We start from the raw sequence: 18,805 nt of genomic DNA on the forward strand, positions 1-18,805 counted from the left end.
AGAGGTTATTTTTAGGCTGGATCAGGCTATGGTTTTCAGTTTTGGCATGTTTCCTCTGTCTGAAAATCTTTCACATTTCTGGGGGGTGGATCCTCCCTCCTCTTCTGGAATAGCACTGTTATACCATCTTGAGCCCACGCCAAGGGAAGAATGTGTCATCTATGAATGTATGTGGTAGTTGCTAAATCAGTAGGAACAAAAATGCATTACAGCTACAAGCGATGTCCACTGTTTTGTCCCACGGTCCGAAATAGCGATGCCCCGTTTGGAACACATGAATTTTGTGGCAAAAAGAAAAAAAAAACTCATTTTCTGATGAAATCGAGAAATGAAAAACACGTTGGATAGAGGACAATGTCTACAAGGAGGGGAGATGAAAGTGACTTCAATTTTATTTTTTCAATCATGTTTCATGGGCACTATTGTCTTTCTTTACGAAAGGAATTTGGTGGTAGCTGTGGGTGGTACTCTGGGTTTCTTTTAGTGGGATTGGATGCTGGGTCTAAATCTAAATTATTATTAAAAGGGTAGTAACAAATGGGCGGCTGATGGTACAGCATATACTAAGTCAACATAACATGCGGATAAACTCGTGCTGTGTCAGAGGATTACAATTACTCGATGTGACTAAATCCCTTTTTGTCAGTTAATGAATGCAAAGTACGGCCACTTCACCAATGGGATCAAGGTGGAGATCATGCAAGGGATTAGCAATATACTCTATGAGTAGGTACAAATACGTACTGAAATGAAAAGATCAAACAGAGAACGGATGATCACATCACTTTCTTTTTTAGAAAAGGTGGATGACCTCGGCCTCTGCATCTGGAAGATGCATACGACCACTTTATTGATTATTTTCATTGATCTTACAAAGTATTACAACAATATGCCTGAATCCGTCATCTTGGTAACATATGTCACTACTCCTATCCATATGATGAAGGGATGCTAGCTGGTCCAAATACCCAGACCACTCACCTAAACCTACCATCAAAAGCCGAAAGCCCCAGCCGAGCCACATACCGGATCTGGGGCACAAACCGGTCTGAAGCACTCACATGTGTCGTCGCCGCCATCTTCCACAGGTCCGTCTTCAGAGCAGATATTGAGGCTTCTACCTTGTTAGGCCACTCTGCAATAGACGCCACCATGACGCCAGACAGCCACCTCCTCCTGCGCGAGTCCATCTACACGCATCGGGCGTCAAGTCTCCGCTGCGCCACGCCGCCGAGATCCGCCGTCTTCGATGCGGAGGAGGAAACACCGCTCCACCTCTGAGCGCATCGCCGGCCACCTGCCGCGATGTCGTGCAAGTCCAGCTCTGGGAAAGCACGCAGGGAATCACGATCTTCAAGACGACGCCCTCAGGAGGGGAAGCGATGTCATGCCATCGTCTGGTCCTGCATCGCAGGTCCTGGACTTTCACCCGAAGAAAGTGACCCGAGAGCGGAGGAGGTCGGAGAACTCCACAACGGCCCCCAGGAGGAGAGCGACATCCGCAGACACCGCGCCGTCGACTTTCGCCCGGACGAGGATGGGGGAACCCCAGCGCCGCCAGCATGCGAACCCACTGGCCCAAGCACCTCATGCGCGGCGGCGGCGCCATCACCACGCACGACCACCAACCTCACCGCCGACCGAAGCCAACGGGCCAGATCGGCCGAGCCCGCCATGGCCAGATCTGAAACCTCAGGACGCCGTCGCATCGAGGCAGCCACGAGCAGCCGGCAGCCCATCACCTGCGAGAGGTCGAGGATGCCGCGCCGAGCAGCCGCCACGTCGGCCGGAGACGCCGAGGACGAGACTCCCACAACCACGGGCTCACGCCGGCGACCTAGGCCGCCGAGTGAGCGGAGATCCCCGCCGCCACCGTCCTCCGACGCGGGCTTCGCCCGGTGGACTCATCCAGCGGCGGCGGGAGGGGGGGCGTTCCTAGGGTTCCCCCGAGCCGCCCTAGGGATGATCACATCACTGCCAGTTAAATGGTACTCCCTCCCTCTGTTTATAAATATAAGAAGTTTTGAGTATTTTAATATGAATTACATACAGACTGAAATAAGTAACGAACTCTCTAAAGCATCTATATACATCCGATTCAAAAAAAGTTAGGACATCTTATATTTATGAACAAAGAGAGTAGCAAATTAACACAACACTCTTCACATTCATTCGATTGTTGTGTTCATAGAGTTTCTTTGATTCGGAGCATTCCCAAAACAGTAGGACTAGAAAAAGAAAACACAGAAATAATATATGGTTGCATGTGCGCAACTGAGGATTACGGAAACATGAAAATTTTGAGGCGCCTGGTGGTTGATTCGAAGGAAACACGTGGATCCTAAGATTATAGCCAAATCAGAGTTAAAACACATTAAAAAGGTAATATATTATTATTAGTCATTATATTTTGCGGGGAAGATTATATTATTATTTCTATTCAACTTATATCATTCGACTTTTTGTGTGTGCATAGGTGCAAAAATGAGGATTGAGTGCATTGTAATTTTTTCTCAGACTCAAACCAATGGGGAAAAAATCCTCCTTTTCCATAGGCTGTTCCTTTGAAGTTCAAATTTTGATTTGCATCATACTTCCTCCGTCCCAAAATTCTTGTTTTAGATTTGTCTAAATACAGATGTATCAAGTCACATTTTAGTATTAGATACATCTGTATCTAGACGAATCTAAGACAAGAATTTTGAGACGGAGGGAGTATAAACCAATAGTGTCACCATAGAAAAAAAATCATATATTTTCCCTCCACCTTCCTATGAATCAAAGAGGCCCTTAGGCCCTTATTAGAAACCGGAGAGCCAGGGACGGGCATGGTCCTAAGAGATTCAAAGGGGAAGGTCACTTTCTCTGCATTTCTTTATCTTTTCCATTGCAAAGATGCGCTTGAAACTGAAATTACTGCGATAGTCAAAGGCCTGTCATTGAGCATTCATCGGTCGAATCTTTCACTAATGATCCAAGCCAATAGTTTTGTTGCTACTGCTGTTCGGATGACTCGTTGGCTCGCACCGCCTATGAATGCCTAATGACAGAGATTAAGAAGCTTCTAGAGACGTGTGGGTTTGTTCCGTTAAGATTGGTCGTTCTGGATGTAGCATCGCTTGTTGGTTGCATCGAGTTCCAGACAGCGTCATTGAGCTTGTGTTAACACTATTTCAGGGGGAAGAAAACCCACCATTATCCCGCAAGAAAGTATATATATTCTGCTGGTTAGGTAGAAGGCAAAATATATCCGTTTGCGACTTGATTATATGTATATATGAAAAAAGGCAACAGGGTCACCGGACTATGTAAAAGTTCACAGCTTGACCTAACATAATCATCACCCAATCCACCACCGGTGTGAAAGAAAGACCAAGTTATTCCATAGACCAAATGAATGAATAAACAAAAGATAAACCACAAAGAGCAGAGGCATCACCAATGCTTTCCAAATGAAAAAAAAAAGTTATGAAGAGATGCACGGTTAGCTGGTTTCTTCGACAATTTATTATTGTAGAGGAGATGCTCGTGATGCATTTCTTAATACCAGTAATAGTACTAGTATTTAGTAGGGCTAGTGGATGACCAGAAGAGACAAGCATGAACGTTGGCATCGGGCTTAGCACAGCTGATCAAGGCAAAAGCTAGCGCTAAAGTGACCGAGCCAACTCCACTACAAGTACAAACCAACCAATCAATCAACACAAGACGAGGCATCACCTTAAACAAAACAAAGCAGCTGTTGAGCTCTGCTGCATCAATTCGAAGTAAAGACGCGAAAGCAAAGTTTCGTGCCCGGTGTTCGAACTGTTTCCATGATAACGTCTCCATCTTTTCTTCACAAGTTCAGAAGAAACCAATGAAATCTTTTGAAATAAAGCGAAAAAAGGAATAACAAATGGAGCGTCAGCCCAGAACATCTATGAGGGAGCCACCACCCGCCTACACCACAAAGCGAGCTCCACTACACATTTTGGGAGTCGTACATCGATGCCACCTATGAGGCCGAGTGACTTTCACCACTCGGCCGCGGGCAAGGCTTTGTCCTCCGACTCCGACCAAACGTCAATGAATCTGAAACTCCGTCGTAGTTGCAATGTCGACATTGCCTATCTATCTATCTATCTATCTATCTATCTATCTATCTATTTAGTAGTGTATCAAAATGTCGCCTCTCACCATTTCCCGTAATGTAAATATTTGTCCCCTATATGAACTAGCTAGTTTCAAATGTTTGCTTGATCCGTACAAAGTTTGGATAGAAATACATGCCAAGTAGAAGTACACATCTTTTAGTTGATGCAAAGAAAAAGAAAAGAGGAAAGGAAAAAAGAACTAAACATGTTTGGTGGTTGCGATATGGTGACTCTGAGTTTGCACATAGTCTTTGTAGCCTCCAAAAAATTATGGAGGACACACCAAATTGATTTCGGAGTTGCTCTTAGAAAAATGACATAAAGAAACGTGCACAATGGGAAAATTATATGGGACATGCAGTTCTAATAATTACTCCTCCAGCTAGACCCCATCCAAAAGCCACAATATGTCTTTTGGAATCTCAAAGCTCGATTGAGCATAAAACTAAGGCAAACCGCTAAAGTGACCGAGCCAACTCCACTAGTGCAAATAAACAATCAATCAACATAAAAATGTAGGAGACATATATTCATCTTAAACAAACAAAATTAGGGTGCAACTATGACTTTTTGAACTTGATGGAGGTGGAGGGGTTAGAGGTATTAGTTCTGGTGGGCCATGATCGGGGGTAAAGATGGATCATGTGCTAGGAAAGCTTGGGACACATCTAGGCCTCTTCTTTCAGTCTGCGCCCGCCTTCACGCCTGGTTGTTATGACCATTGCTGACTTCATGCCTGCTTCCTCCTCGGGATTAGCCTATCTTACAATCATCACATTGATTTTAGTTATTTTCCATACCAAACTAGTGAGCTATTGTTTGGCTAGCTCTATTGTTATAGCTTCCGGTCTGTTGTGTCCGTGGAGCCTATCGCTAGACATTATTTGTACGGTTGTTTGCCAAGTGTCGTCTATGGGCTCCTCTACTTGATCTTATTGTAGATGGGGTAAATGCACATATCTAATATTCTTTGTGTTTTATTTCATAGTAATCTATTTGAGCTAATGGTATTGTTTCTTTATAGCACATAGGAGCGGTTCTTCACTACAACCATCATGCCAGATGGCCTTTAAAGGTTCATCAACAATAGTGAGTCATGCAAGCCACAGCATTGTGCTAGTTATGTGACCGTGATCGCTATTTGCATTCTTAAGTTTTTTTTCATTTTCACTATCATGGGTGGTTTTCATGAAACACTAGTTAAGCTAGGCTAGAGTGGTCGAGCACCCACCACCCTAAGTTAGAGGAAGGGGGCTAGTGCATACCCCTCATGACACCACACTATATTGCAATAACTCCTAATATCTGAGTACATATACCACACATCATTTAGATAATTATCCGAGTACATAAATAAGAAATGCCGAGATTTACTTGTTATATCACCTATTTGTTCAAGGTTGATCCACCTATTTGTTTTGGTTAACATGTTTTTTTAAAATTGGTTAGTAACTTAGTATTACAAATTAAAATGAACCACGTGGTCAGACACCTTATGTAGGTGGAGGGGCTAGAGGGTGTTGCTTCTGGTGGGCCATCTGCCAAGGGTCAGGATGAACGACATGCCAGGAAAGCTCGAGATGCTTCTGGGCCTCTTCTTCTGGTTTGTGCAGTCCATATGAACTACCATCACACTCTTTGTTATTGTGAGCACCGGCCTCATGCATGTTCCCTCCTTTGGGTTAGCATTATTATGTTCTTATTTTCTAATCATCATGTTGCTTTAGTTCTTTTTCCTTATCAAATTAATGAGTTATTCGTTTTACCAGCTTTGTTATTAGAACTTCTAGTTTATTGCGTCAGTGGAGTCTGTTACTGGCCATTTTGGATTTGTACATGTTTGCCACGCGCCATCTGATACGTCTCCAACGTATCTATAATTTTTGATTATTCCATGCTATTATATTATCAACCTTGGATGTTTTATATGCCTTTATATGCTATTTTATATGATTTTTGGGACTAACCTATTAACCTAGAGCCCAGTGCCAGTTTCTGTTTTTTCCTTGTTTTAGAGTATCGCAGAAAAGGAAAATCAAACGGAGTCCAATTGACCTAAAACTTCACGAAACTTATTTTTGAAAGGAAAGCAACCCGGGAGACTTGGAGTCCACGTAAGGGAAGCAACAAGGAAGCCACGAGGCAGAGGGGGCGCGCCCACCCCCCTGGGCGCGCCCTCCACCCTCGTGGCTCCCCTGACGTACTTCTTCCGCCTATATATCTTCATATACCCTAAAACGGTCGGGGAGCACAATAGATCGGGAGTTCCGCCGCCAGAAGCCTCCGTAGCCACCGAAAGCTAATCTAGACCCGTTCTGGCACCCTGCCGGAGGGGGAATCCCTCTCCGGTGGCCATCTTCATCATCCTGGTGCTCTCCATGACGAGGAGGGAGTAGTTCTCCCTCGGGGCTGAGGGTATGTACCAGTAGCTATGTGTTTGATCTCTCTCTCTCTCTCTCTCTCTCTCTCTCTCTCTCTCTCGTGTTTTTGAGTTGGTACGATCTTGATGTATCGCGAGCTTTGCTATTATAGTTGGATCTTATGATGTTTCTCCCTCTCTACTCTCTTGTAATGGATTGAGTTTTCCCTTTGAAGTTATTTTATCGGATTGAGTCTTTAAAGATTTGAGAACACTTGATGTATGTCTTGCCGTGCGTATTTGTGGTGACAATGGGATATCACGTGATTCACTTGATGTATGTTTTGGTGATCAACTTGCGGATTCCGCCCATGAACCTATGCATAGGGGTTGGCACATGTTTTCGTCGTGATTCTCTGGTAGAAACTTTGGGGCACTCTTTGAGGTTCTATGTGTTGGTTGAATAGATGAATCTAAGATTGTGTGATGCATATCGTATAATCATACCCACGGATACTTGAGGTGACATTGGAGTATCTAGGTGACATTAGGGTTTTGGTTGATTTGTGTCTTAAGGTGTTATTCTAGTACGAACTCTAGGGTTGTTTGTGACACTTATAGGAATAGCCCAACGGATTGATTGGAAAGAATAACTTTGAGGTGGTTTCGTACCCTACCATAATCTCTTCGTTCGTTCTCCGCTATTAGTGACTTTGGAGTGACTCTTTGTTTCATGTTGAGGGATAGTTATGTGATCCAATTATGGTATTATTGTTGAGAGGACTTGCACTAGTGAAAGTATGTCAGGACCCCGACTCGATGTCACATCGATCTAGCCTGTAGCACCTCATATCACTTTGCGGCCTCACGCACGGTATCCCCACGGGTGTCGCCTTACCTTTGCCCTGGACCGTTTGCGCCTTTTGGCTCACGTATATGATAGTGTCGCTAGCATCCATATGATAAGGAGCCCGGGCTGACATGACTAGTCGTAAACCCAAAGTGGCACAGACTTACAGGGACAGGCATCCATGACCCAGCATCGAACGTGTCGGTCATCAGCGAGTGAATCCAGGCTGTAGCACTGGGCTAGCAGGACTCCGGTGAACCGGGCTGTAGCGGGCTAACAGGACTCCGGTATTCATCGCGTGACATTTCCCCGAAGGGACAGACACAGGAACGAAGAAGGACACATGCCGGCCAGCCTAAGTGTTCTGGAGCAGTAGCAAGCTACCATGGCTCAGTGGAAACACTAGGAGACATTTCCCGGTAAGAGAGGCTACTAAAGATAAACAACTAGATGGTCAGATCCCACACAAACCAAGCATTTCAATAACATACACACAATATGCTCGATATGTGCAAATACAACATGGCATCACAACATGACTCTACAACTCAAGTATTTTAATCAATAGGCTCCGAGGAGCGAGATATTACAAACATGGGTCTCACGACCCAACAATCAGAGCATACAAGTCAAAGCACTAGTGGAAGCTATCATGTCTGGGTACAGACATCTATAAATGAAAAAGGCTGAGAAGCCTGACTATCGATCAGATCCTGCCGAGGGCACAAGATCGTAGCTGAGGTATCAAGCTAAACGTCGAAGTCCAAGCGGAACTACTAATGAGACTGAAGTCTCTCTGCAAAACATAAAATAGGCAAACGTGAGTACAAATGTACCCAGCAAGACTTACATCAGAGCTATCTACATATGCATCATTATCAACAAAGGGGATGGTGGGGTTTAACTGCAGCAAGCCAGCTTTGACTCGGTGGCTATCCTAAACTACGACTGCAAGCGACTCTCTTGAGGTGGCGCACACGAGTCCACATATTCACCATATCAATACACCACTATGGATCCGCTCCCGTCTCCCTACGAGAACGCCATCCATAGCACTCACGCTTATCTTGCGCATTTTAAAGTATCCACTTTTACTTGTCTATGAACTGATATAAGCAACCCAGAAGTCCTTTTCCGTGGACACGGCTATTCGAATAGATGACGTTAACCCTGCAGGGGTGTACTTCTTCATACATGTTTCCACCACTTAGCGTCTGCACACGACATGTGCTCGGCAGACTTCAAGCGAAAGCCGACGTGGGTGTAGACCACGACCTACCTAAACACTCAAGTCTCTAGTCCAGGTTTATCGCCTATTCGGGTTCCATCCATGAGGAGATCCGGCCGGAGTTTCGCTCACAGCCCCAAACGATGTGAACAGGGTTCCCGAGATACCAAACGGGCATCCGGTACACCGTGCCACGTACCTACCGCATCACAGCCCACCCCTACGGTCAGCGCTGTCCACGGCCTCCAGTAAGCTACAAACACCAGAAACTACTTGCAACTCCTGGACAGAGGACAAGGGTGAATAAGAAGTCGAGCGGGGTCATATTTCAGGGCCCAATGTATGGTAGTAGCTGAATCATGGATCACAAACACAGAACTCAGTTCCTGAGGACGGCTGCAATGAGACAACCCACCATGTACTCCTACATGGCCTCTCACCGCTACCTTTACCAAAACGTGTTCACACACTTAGCTCACACACAGTAGGACATGTTTGCACGCCTCTGATTCATCCCCGATGAATCAGACCTGACTCAACTCTAAGCAGTAGCAGGCATGACAAACAAACATGAATGAGTAGGCACAACAGGGCTCAAACAACTTCTACTCATGCTAGTGGGTTTCATCTATTTACTGTGGCAATGACAGGTCATGCAAAGGATAAAGGGGTTCAGCTACCGCAGCAAGTAACAAATATGTCGTTGTTGTCCTAATGCAGTAAAAGAGAGCAGGAGCGAGAGAGTGGGATTTTATCGGAATGAACAAGGGGGTTTTGCTTGCCTGGCACTTCTGAAGATAACATTGAGTCTTCATCAGTGTCAACGATCACATCATCGATACACGTCTATCGAGAGGGGACAATTACCGGCAAATACAGAAAAACACGATCAGTGCAATGCACAATATGATGCATGATCATGACATGGCAAAATGAATGTGTTTTGAGCTAATGCAACTAGCAATAGATTAAATGAAGTTGGTTTGAATACAAGATTCAAATTCAAACTCCATATGTGATTATTTAAATGCCCTTTACTTCATTTGCCCTAAACAGTAGTGATAAGTTGTTCTAACATGCATGAAAATGGTACATATGGATTCCTTGAATTTTTCTGATAATTTTTCATATATGATTTATTTAATTTGGAGTTACGGTTAATTTTCTATGATTTATTGAAGTTTTAGTTATTTTCTGGAATTTCCTATATAAAAATAAATCCAGAAAAGAATTTACTGCGTCAGCACTACGTCAGCATGACGTAAGCGAGTCAACGGGCAGCCCAGGTCAAACTGACCAGTGGGTCCTCCGTGTCAGTGACTAACCTAACTAACTGGGTTAGTTAGCGTTTTAATTTAAACTAACCTAGATTAATTAGGCGGGCTGGTCCCGCATGTCAGTGACACAGGGGGAGGTCAAACCCCGGTCAAATGGCCCAAACAGGCCGGCGGCTCAACACCGGCGGCAACAGGCACAGCGGAGGGCTTCGGGAACGCTCCTCCGGCGACCATTCGGGCGGCGGAGAGGCTCTACGGGTAGCTGGGAGGGCGCCACGTCTTCTTGTGGAGTCGGTTGGGGTCGGGGCGGCCGGAATCGGCGCCGGCGTCGACCTAGGTGGCCGCCGGAGTTCGGCCAAGGTCGAACGCGGCGCTGCGGTGCACTAGAGGGGAAACGGAGGGCTCTGGGGGCTCCTGGGAGGGCGGCGAACTCGGTAACGTGCTCGGGCGCTAGCTGGGGTGACCCTGGCCACGGCAGCGCCATGACCGGCGGCGAGGAGCAATCGGCTCCGGTGAGAAGGCGGCTGGAGTGCGGGAACGAGCGCGGGGAGAATGGGAAATGGAAGAGGAGCTCACAGCGAGGTCGATGAGCAGCTCGGTGGTCTCGGGGAGGCGGCGGAGGTGGCGAATTGACCGCGGCGAACTTCGGTGGCCGGCGACGGAAACGGCGATGGTGGCGGCGTTGCAGCACGTCCGGGAGGTCCGTAGCTCAACGAGGAGGTGGAGGGGGTTGTGGCGGAGCTCGGAAGCGGGTCGGGGAGGCGAGGGGAGGCCAGTGGCTACGGTGATGCCCGTCGGCGGCGGCGGTGGTTCTCGGGTGAGAGGGAGAGAGAGCAGGGGGAGAAGAGGAGGGCGAGGGAGACTGAGAGCGGTGCGGGGCAGCTGCGTGGCTTCGTCCGGGGCATCGAGGGAGTCCGGGGGAAGCAGGAGGTGGCCAGCAGGGGGGGAGGTGGCGCGCGCGCGTGCCGGCGAGCGTCGGGCACACGCCCTCGTCCTTCTGTCCGAGGAGGAAGACGACAGGGAAGGCGCGGGTGGGCTGGGCCGGCCAGGGGGGGGGGGGAAGCTGGGCCGGCTGGTGGGCTGCACGGGTGAGGCCAGGTAGTCTCTGTTCTTTTTCTTTTATTTCTATTTTAGTTACTGTTTTCTATTTTCTGTAATTGTGTTTGGATTTATTAAAAATGCCAGAGCATTTCCAAAAATCATGCAACTGACTGTGGCCACTGTTTGGAATATTTCCAACAGTAAATATTTCAGTTTGTGATTATTTGAGCATTTAAAATATTATTAGCAATTAAATGCCCAATTGCAAACACTATATAATTTAATTCAAAAATCCAGGAATAGCCTATAAATATGTTCATCATTTTTTTGGAAGAGGTTTTCACCTTTAACAGAAATTATGAACATTTCCAAAGGGCATTCTGGGTTATTGAAAATATTTTTATTGAACCTAGTTAAATTTCATTTGGTGCTAGGGTTTCAACAATCCCCATTTCAAATTTAAATGAAATTTAAACATGATGCAACACTCTAATGCATGCACTAGGCATTGTCAGAACTAGGGATGTGACAAAGTATGAACCCTAGGCCTTGTTTCAACACATTGCAATACCGTTTACGCTCACTTTTATCATTAGTTACCTTGCTATTTTTATAATTTCAGATTAAAAAACCTTTATATACCATCCATATTGCACTGTATCACCATCTCTTCGCCGAACTAGTGCACCTATACAATTTACCATTGTATTGGGTGTGTTGGGGACACAAGAGACTCTTTCTTATTGGTTGCAGGGTTGCTTGAGAGAGACCATCTTCATCCTACGCCTCCTACGTATTGATAAACGTTAGGTCATCCACTTGAGGGAAATTTTCTACTGTCCTACAAACCTCTGCACTTGGAGGCCCAACAACATCTACAAGAAGAAGGTTGTGTAGTAGACATCATCATCTACGACATCCTCTACTCGATCAATTTTGTTATTGTTGGAGATGGGGTAAGTGCACATATATAATGTTCTCTATTTTTTGTTTCGCAATAATCTATTTGAGCTACTGTGTTATTTCTTTAAAAATCATAGGAGCAACTCTTTTCACTGCAACCGCCATCATGGTAGACGGCCTTTCTAGGTTCATCAACAATAGTGAGCCATGAGAAACATGCCATTGTGCTAGTTATGTGATTTTGACATTATTTGCATCCTTAAATTATTTCACACCTGTATCATCTTTCTTCCTAAACCATGGTTCGTGGGCTTCCTGATCTAGTGTCAATCAGAAAAGATTTACCTTCTCCTGTAAATATTTCTCTGTTGAAATCCTAGTTATGTGCATGGTTGAATTTCATGAAATCCTAGTTATGTGCATGGTTGAATTTCATGAAATGCTAGATAAGTTAAGGCTAGAGAAGCCTAGCACCCACCACCTTAAGTTAGAGGCAGGGGCTAGTGCCCCCCCCCCCCTGATATCACATTGTATTTTAATAAATTTTTATATCTAAATACATATGCCACATACTATTTAGATAATTATCCGAGCACATAAATCAGAAATATCGGCATTTACTTGTTATATCATATATTTTCCAAGGTTGACCCGTCATCTCTATTAAGATAATTATCCGAGCACATAAATCAGAAATATCGGCATTTACTTGTTATATCATATATTTTCCAAGGTTGACCCGTCATCTCTCTCTTTACATGGTTTAGTGAAATTGTGGGTCTCTTTCAGAAGTGAAAATAGTTCAGTCGATCGAAAACACTATTGGGGTGTTGCTTCTGATAGGCCATAGGGCGGGGGTCAGGATGGATGACGTAATGGCCGAGGGTCAGGATGCATGATGTGCCAATCAAACTTGGAACACATCTAGTGAAGGAAATATGCCCTAGAGGCAATAATAAAGTTGTTATTTATATTTCTTTATATCATAATAAATATTTATTATTCATGCTATAATTGTATTAACCGAAAACTTAGTACATGTGTGAATACATAGACAAACTGAGTGTCACTAGTATGCCTCTACTTGACTAGCTCGTTAATCAAAGATGGTTAAGTTTCCTAGCCATGGACAAAGAGTTGTCATTTGATTAACGGGGTCACGTCATTAGAGAATGATGTGATTGACTTGACCCATCCGTTAGCTTAGCACGATGATCGTTTGGTTTGTTGCTACTACTTTCTTCATAACTTATACATGTCCCTTTAACTATGAGATTATGCAACTCCCGAATACCAGAGGAACACTTAGTGTGCTACCAAATGTCACAACGTAACTGGGTGATTATAAAGGTGCTCTATAGGTGTCTCCGATGGTGTTTGTTGAGTTGTCATAGATCGAGATTAGGATTTGTCACTCTGATTGTCGGAGAGGTATCTTTGGGCCCTCTCGGTAATGCTCATCAATATAAGCCTTGCAAGCAATGTGACTAATGAGTTAGTTGCGGGATTATGCATTACGGAACGAGTAAGGAGACTTGCCGGTAACGAGATTGAACTAGGTATTGAGATACCAATGATCGAATCTCGGGCAAGTAACATACCGATGACAAAGGGAACAACGTATATCGTTATGCGGTTTGACCGATAAAGATCTTCGTAGAATATGTGGGAGCCAATATGAACATCCAGGTTCCGCTATTGGTTATTGACCGGAGACGTGTCTCGGTCATGTCGACATAGTTCTCGAACCCGTAGGGTTCGCACGCTTAACATTCGGTGACGATCAGTATTATGATTTTCTATGTTTTGATGAACCGAAGGTTGTTCGGAGTGCTGGATATGATCACGGTCATGACGAGGAGTCTCGAAATGGTCGAGACATAAAGATCGATATATTGGAAGCCTATGTTTGGACATCGGAAAGGTTCCAAGTGAGTTCGAGCATACACCGGAGTACCGGGGGGTTACCGGAACCCCCCAGGGAGTATATGGGCCCTAATGGGCTTTAGTGGGGAGAGAGAGAGGCAGCTAGGGTAGGCCGCGCGCCCCCTCCCCCTTTAGTCTGAATTGGACTAGGAAGGGGGGCGGCGCCCCCTTTCCTTCCTCCCTCTCTTCCTCTTCCTTCTCTCCTAGTCCAACTAGGGAAGGGGGGAATCCTACTCCCGGAGGGAATAGGACACCTCCAGGGCGCGCCATAGAGGGTCGGCCCTCCCCCTCCTCCACTCATTTATATATGGAGGAGGGGGCACCCCATAGACACACAAGTTGATCATTGATCCCTTAGCCGTGTGCGGTGCCCCCTTGCTACCTCTTGAGCACTGCGTTGGATTTCCTCGAAGAGGAAAGGATGATGCAGCAAAGTAGCGTAAGTATTTCCCTTAGTTTTTGAGAACCAAGGTATCAATCCAGTAGGAGGTTGCGCGCACGTCCCTAGTACCTACACAAAACAAATAACTCCTCGCAACCAACGCGATAAGGGGTTGTCAATCCCTTCACGGTCACTTACGAGAGTGAGATCTGATAGATATGATAAGATAATTTTTTTGGTACTTTTGTGATAAAGATGCAAAGTAAAATAAAGGCAAAGTAAAAAAGCAAAGGAAATAACTAAGTATTGGAAGATTAATATGATGAAGATAGACCCGGGGGCCATAGGTTTCACTAGTGGCTTCTCTCAAGAGCATAAGTATTCTACGGTGGGTGAACGAATTACTGTTGAGCAATTGACAGAATTCAGCATAGTTATGAGAATATCTAGGTATGATCATGCATATAGGCATCACGTCCAAGACAAGTAGACCAACTCCTGCCTGCATCTACTACTATTACTCCACTCATCGACCGCTATCCAGCATGCATCTAGAGTATTAAGTTCATGAAAATAGAGTAACGCCTTAAGCAAGATGACATGATGTAGAGGGATAAATTCATGCAATATGATAAAAACCCCATCTTGTTATCCTTGATGGCAACAATAAAATACGTGCCTTGCTGCCCCTACTGTCACTGGGAAAGGACACCGCAAGATTGAACCCAAAACTAAGCACTTCTCCCATTGCAAGAAAGATCAATCTAGTAGGCTAAACCAAACTGATAATTCGAAGAGACTTGGAAAGATAACCAATCATACATAAAATAATTCAGAGAAGATTCAAATATTGTTCATAGATAATCTTGATCATAAACCCACAATTCATCGATCTCAACAAACGCACCGCAAAAAGAAGATTACATCGAATAGATCTCCACAAGAGAGGGGGGAGAACATTGTATTGAGATCCAAAAAGAGAGAAGAAGCCATCTAGCTAATAACTATGGACCCGAAGGTCTGAGGTAAACTACTCACACTTCATCGGAGAGGCTATGGTGTTGATGTAGAAGCCCTCCGTGATGGATGCCCCCTCCGGCGGAGCTCCGGAACAGGGCCCAAGACGGGATCTCGTGGATACAGGAAGTTACGGCGGTGGAATTAGTGTTTTGGCTCCGTATCTGATCGTTTGGGGGTACGTAGGTATATATAGGAGGAAGGAGTACGTCGGTGGAGCAAAAGGGGGCCCACGAGGGTGGAGGGCGCGCCCCCTACCTCGTGGCCTCCTCCTTTGTTTCTTGACGTGGGGTCCAAGTCTCCTGGATCATGTTCGGTGAGAAAATCACATTCCTGAAGGTTTCATTCCGTTTGGACTCCGTTTGATATTCCTTTTCTTCGAAACCCTAAAATAGGCACAAAAAACAGCAATTCTGGGCTGGGCCTCTGGTTAATAGGTTAGTCCCAAAAATAATATAAAAATGGATAATAAAGCCCAATAATGTCCAAAACAATAGATAATATAGCATGGAGCAATCAAAAATTATAGATACGTTGGAGACGTATCAAGCATCCCCAAGCTTAATTCATGCTCGTCCTCGAATAGGTAAATGATAAAAACAGAATTTTTGATGTGGAATGCTACTTGGCATAATTTCAATGTAATTCTTCTTAATTGTGGTATGAATATTCAGATCCGAAAGATTCAAGATAAAAGTTCATATTGACATAAAAATAATAATACTTCAAGCATACTAACAAAGCAGTCATGTCTTCTCAAAATAACATGGCTAAAGAAAGTTATCCCTACAAAATCATATAGTCTGGCTATGCTCTATCTTCACCACACAAAGTATTTAAATTATGCACAACCCCGATGACAAGCCAAGCAATTGTTTCATACTTTTGACATTCTCAAAACTTTTTGAATCTTCATGCAATACATGAGCGTGAGCCATGGATATAGCACTATAGGTGGAATAGAATGGTGGTTGTGGAGAAGACAAAAAGGGAGAAGATAGTCTCACATCAACTAGGCGTATCAACGGGCTATGGAGATGCCCATCAATAGATATCAATGTGAGTGAGTAGGGATTGCCATGCAACAGATGCACTAGAGCTATAAGTATATGAAAGCTCAAAGAAGAAACTAAGTGGGTGTGCATCCAACTTGCTTGCTCATGAAGACCTAGGGCATTTTAAGGAAGCCCATCATTGGAATATACAAGTCAAGTTCTATAATGAAAAATTCCCACTAGTATACGAAAGTAACGAAATGAGAGACTCTCTATCATGAATATCATGGTGCTACTTTGAAGCACAAGTGTGGTAAAAGGATAGTAGCATTGCCCCTTCTCTCTTTTTCTCTCATTTTTTATTTGGGTCTTTTCTCTTTTTTTATGGCCTCTTTTCTTTTTTTATTTTTCGTCCGGAGTCTCATCCCGACTTGTGGGGGAATCATAGTCTCCATCATCCTTTCCTCACTGGGACAATGCTCTAATAATGATGATCATCACACTTTTATTTTCTTACAACTCAACAATTACAACTCGATACTTAAAACAAAATATGACTATATGAATGCCTCCGACGGTGTACCGGGATATGCAATGACTCATGAGTGACATGTATGAAAGAATTATGAATGGTGGCTTTGCCACAAATACGATGTCAACTACATGATCATGATAAGCAATATGACAATGATGGAGTGTGTCATAATAAACGGAACGATGGAAACTTGCATGACAATATATCTCGGAATGGCTATGGAAATGCCATAATAGGTAGGTATGGTGGCTGTTTTGAGGAAAGTATATGGTGGGTGCGTGATACCGGCGAAAGGTGCGCGATATTAGAGAGGCTAGCAATGGTGGAAGGAAGAAAAGTGCGTATAATCCATGGACTCAACATTAGTCATAAAGAACTCATATACTTATTGCAAAAATTACAAGTTATCAAAGCAAAGTATTACGCGCATGCTCCTAGGGGGTAGATTGGTAGGAAAATACCATCGCTCGTCCCCGACCGCCACTCATAAGGAAGACAATCAATAAATAAATCATGCTCCGACTTCATCACATAACGGTTCATCATACGTGCATGCTACGGGAATCACAAACTTTAACACAAGTATTTCTCAAATTCACAACTACTCAACTAGCACAACTTTAATATCACCATCTTCATATCTCAAAACAATTATCAAGCATCAAACTTCTCATGGTATTCAACACACTCAATAGAGAATTTTATTATTAATCTTGTATACCTAGCATATAAGGATTTTTAAGTGAATTACCATGCTATTTAAGACTCTCAAAATAATCTAAGTGAAACATGAGAGATCAATAGTTTCTATAAAACAAATCCACCACTGTGCTCTAAAAGATATAAGTGAAGTACTAGAGCAAAACTATATAACTCAAAAGATATAAGCGAAGCACATAGAGTATTCTAACAAATTCCAAATCATGTATGGATCTCTCAAACAGTGTGTACAGCAAGGATGATTGTGGTAAACTAACAAATAAAGACTCAAATCATACAAGACGCTCCAAGCAAAACACATATCATGTGGTGAATAAAAATATAGCTCCAAGTAAAGTTACCGATAGAAGTAGACGAAAGAGGGGATGCCTTCCGGGGCATCCCCAAGCTTTGGATTTTAGGTGTCTTTAGATTATCTTGGGGGTGCCATGGGCATCCCCAATCTTAGGCTCTTGCAACTCCTTATTCCATAATCCATCAAATCTTTACCCAAAACTTGAAAACTTCACAAAACAAAACTCAAAGTAGTAAATCTCGTGAGCTCCGTTAGCGAAAGAAAACAAAAGACCACTTCAAGATACTGTAATGAACTCATTATTTATTTATATTGGTGTTAAACCTACTGTATTCCAACTTCTCTATGGTTTATAAACTATTTTACTAGCCATAGATTCATCAAAATAAGCAATCATCACACGAAAAACAGAATCTGTCAAAAACAGAACAGTATGTAGTAATCTGTATCTAGCGCAAGATCTGGAATCCCAAAATTTCTAAAATAAATTGCTGGACGTGAGGAATTTATCTATTAATCATCTGCAAAAATAATTAACTAAATATCACTTTCCAAATAAAAATGGCAGCAGTTCTCGTGAGCGCTAAAGTCTCTGTTTTTTACAGCAAGATATCAAGACTTTCCCCAAGTCTTCCCAACGGTTCTACTTGGCACAAACACTAATTAAACACAAAAAACACAACCAAAACAGAGGCTATGTAAATTATTTATTACTAAACAGGAGAAAAAATCAAGGAATAAAAATAAAATTGGGTTGCCTCCCAACAAGCGCTATCGTCTAACGCCCCTAGCTAGGCATAAAAAGCAAGGATAGATCTAGGTATTGCCATCTTTGGTAGGTAATCCATAAGTGGCTCTCATAATAGATTTATAAAGTAATTTAATTTTATTTCTAGGAAAGTGTTCCATGCCTTTCCTTAACGGAAATTGGAATCTAATATTTCCTTCCTTCATATCAATAATTGCACCAATCGTTCTAAGGAAAGGTCTACCAAGAATAATAGGACATGAAGGCTTGCAATCTATGTCAAGAACGATAAAATCTATGGGCACATAATTCCTATTTGCAACAATAAGAACATCATTAATTCTTCCCATAGGTTTTTTAATAGTGGAATCCGCAAGGTGCAAGTTTAAAGAG

Source organism: Triticum aestivum, chromosome 5A, assembly GCF_018294505.1.
Source record: "Triticum aestivum cultivar Chinese Spring chromosome 5A, IWGSC CS RefSeq v2.1, whole genome shotgun sequence".
In the NCBI taxonomy this organism is placed as follows: Eukaryota; Viridiplantae; Streptophyta; class Magnoliopsida; order Poales; family Poaceae; genus Triticum; species Triticum aestivum.